Source organism: Cynoglossus semilaevis, chromosome 3 (genome assembly GCF_000523025.1).
Source record: "Cynoglossus semilaevis isolate Cse_v1.0 chromosome 3, Cse_v1.0, whole genome shotgun sequence".
Lineage (NCBI taxonomy): Eukaryota > Metazoa > Chordata > Actinopteri > Pleuronectiformes > Cynoglossidae > Cynoglossus > Cynoglossus semilaevis.
The window spans coordinates 641,001-644,076 of record NC_024309.1 but is presented as its reverse complement, the minus strand read 5'-3'; the positions used below and the strand labels follow the sequence as shown (position 1 = coordinate 644,076).

The 3,076-nt window shown below is 35.0% G+C and overlaps 2 non-coding genes across 2 annotated transcripts; both read right to left on the bottom strand.

Annotated features, from left to right (window-relative positions):
* Positions 1-1,887: 1,887 nt before the first annotated feature.
* Positions 1,888-1,960, bottom strand: trnaa-ugc (transfer RNA alanine (anticodon UGC)). The gene has a single exon. It is a non-coding gene; the product is annotated as a tRNA-Ala (tRNA).
* A 356-nt stretch (positions 1,961-2,316) lies between these two features.
* trnaa-agc (transfer RNA alanine (anticodon AGC)) lies at positions 2,317-2,389 on the bottom strand. The gene has a single exon. It is a non-coding gene; the product is annotated as a tRNA-Ala (tRNA).
* Positions 2,390-3,076: the final 687 nt, after the last annotated feature.

Genomic DNA, 3,076 nt, shown 5'->3' with positions numbered 1-3,076 from the left:
GGTAAGTTGGATACTACCAGTTTTGATTCGAAAAAGCTTGATTTAAATGGAGGATGCGGTCATCGATCCTGCCAGCTCTCGCATGCTAAGTGAGCACTCTACGTTTTGAGCTAATCGCCCGCTATATAGGGTTGATAGGTCACAATAGCTTAAAATTTCAACTCAAATGAACAAAAACATGGAAAAGGATATAAACATTTCAGAAAGTCAATTAAAATGAAATATTTCAATTTTATTATAATTAACATTAATTTGTAAGAATGCAAGAGTAATCGCAAAACATTTTTGAACATACAGCCTTAAGACAGCTTAAAAGTTCAACAAAGAGTAACAAATACACTGGAAAATAATTTGGAATTTTCAAAGGACACTCCAACATTCATGTGACTGTATTATTTCTGCGGTAAGTTGGATACTACCAGCTTTGATAGGTAAAAGCACAGTTTATATGGGTGATGCGGGCATCGATCCCGCTACCTCTCGCATGCTAAGTGAGCACTCTACGTTGTGAGCTAATCGCCCGCTATATAGGGTTGATAGGCCACAATAGCTTAAAATTTCAACTCAAATGAACAAAAACATGGAAAAGGATTTGAACACTACCAGAAAAGATTAAAAATGTAACATTTATTTTCTGCTGTATATTCATATTATCATTTAACATTAATTTGTAAGAATGCAAGAGTAATCGCAAAACATTTTTGAACATACAGCCTGAAGACAGCTTAAAAGTGCAACAAAGAGTAAAAAATACAATGGAAAATAATTTGGAATTTTCAAAGGACACTCGTCATTTTCGTGACTATTTTATTTATGTGGTAAGTTGGATACTACCAGTTTTGATAGGTAAAAGCACAGTTTATATGGGTGATGCGGGCATCGATCCCCTTGCCTCTCGCATGCACAGCGAGCGCTCTACCGCTTGAGCTAATCCCCCGATATGTAGTCTTCATAGCTGACACTAGTGTAAAATTTCAACTCAAATGAACAAAAACATGGAAAAGGATTTAAACATTTCAGAAAGTCAATTAAAATGAAATATTTCTATTTTATTATAATTAACATTAATTTGTAAGCATGCAAGAGTAATCCCAAAAAATTTTTGAACATACAGCCTGAAGACATCTTAAAAGACAAATAATGTGTCTGATGCAATTGTATTGCTCCTGCCTCAGATGTCTTGGAGGATCCGGGCGTCGATCACGTTGCCTCTCGTATGCAAAGCGAGCGCTCTACCGCTTGAGCTAATCCCCCAATATGTTGTCTTCATAGTTGACAATAGTGTAAAATTTCAACTCAAATGAGCAAAAACATAGAAAAGGATTTAAACAATTCAGAAAGTCAATTAAAATGAAATATTTCAATTTTATTATAATTAACATTAATTTGTAAGCATGCAAGAGTAATCCCAAAAAATTTTTGAACATACAGCCTGAAGACAGCTTAAAAGTGCAACAAAGAGTAAAAAATACAATGGAAAATAATTTGGAAATTTCAAAGGACACTCCAACATTCATGTGACTGTATTATTTCTGCGGTAAGTTGGATGCTAACAGTTTTGATACGAAAAAGCTTGGTTTAAATGGCGGATGCGGTCAGCGATCCCAACAGCTCTCGCATGCTAAGCGAGCTTTCTACCATTTGAGCTAATCCCCCGATATGTTGGGTTCATAGCTGACAATAGCTCAAAATTTCAACTCAAATGAACAAAAGCATAGAAAAGGATTTCAACAATTCAGAAAGTCAATTAAAATGAAATATTTCTATTTTATTATATTTAACATTAATTTGTAAGGACGGAAGCGGTATTCCAAAACTACTTTTTCAAAATTTAAATTAACAAATAATGTGTCTGATGCTATTGTATTGCTGCTGCCTCAGACGTCTTGGAGGATACGGGCATCGATCCCGTTGCCTCTCGCATGCAAAGCGAGCGCTCTACCACTTGAGCTAATCCCCCGATATTCGCACAGATTCATTTAAGCTTCACGGGTGACAATAACTTAAAATTTCAACTCAAAAAAGCAAATCATGGAAAAGGATTTGAACACTACCAGAAAAGATTAAAAATTTAACATTTATTTTCTGCTGTATATTGATATTATCATTTAACATTAATTTGTAAGCATGCAAGAGTAATCGCAAAACATTTTTGAACATACAGCCTGAAGACAGCTTAAAAGTTTTACAAAGAGTAACAAATACAATGGAAAATAACCCGGAAGTTTCAAAGGACACTTGAACATTCACGTGACTATTTTATTAATGCGGTAAGTTGGATACTACCAGTCTTGATACGAAATAGTTTGGTTTATATGGAGGATGCGGGCATCGATCCCGCTACCTCTCGCATGCTAAGCGAGCGCTCTACCATTTGAGCTAATCCCCCGACATGTTAGGTTCATAGGTGACAATATCTTAAAATTTCAACTCAAATGAACAAAAACATGGAAAAGGATATAAACATTTCAGAAAGTCAATTAAAATTAAATATTTCTATTTTTTATTATTATCATTACCATTAATTTGTAAGGATGGAAGGGGTATTTAAAAATACTTTTGAAAAATTTAAATAAACAAACAATGTGACAGATGATATTGTATTGCTGAAGCCTCAGATGTCATGGAGGATACGGGCATCGATCCCGTTGCCTCTCGCATGCAAAGCGAGCGCTCTACCACTTGAGCTAATCACCCGACGTGTGCAGAGATTAATTTAAGCTTCACAGGTGACAATAACTTAAAATTTCAACTCAAAAAAGCAAATCATGGAAAAGGATTTGTACAGTACCAGAAAAGATTAAAAATGTAACATTTATTTTCTGCTGTACATTGATATTATCATTTAACATTAATTTGTAAGCATGCAAGAGTAATCGCAAAATATGTTTTTAAAAATCAGAATTAAGAAAACAAAGTGATAGATGATGTTGAGGTGCTGAAGCCTCAGAGGCCATGGAGGATACATATATCGATCCCATTGCCTTTCGCATGCAAAGCGAGCGCTTTACCACTTGGGCAAATTCCCCTACCTTCCAAGAAAATTTACTTGAACATACAGCCTGAAGACATCTTA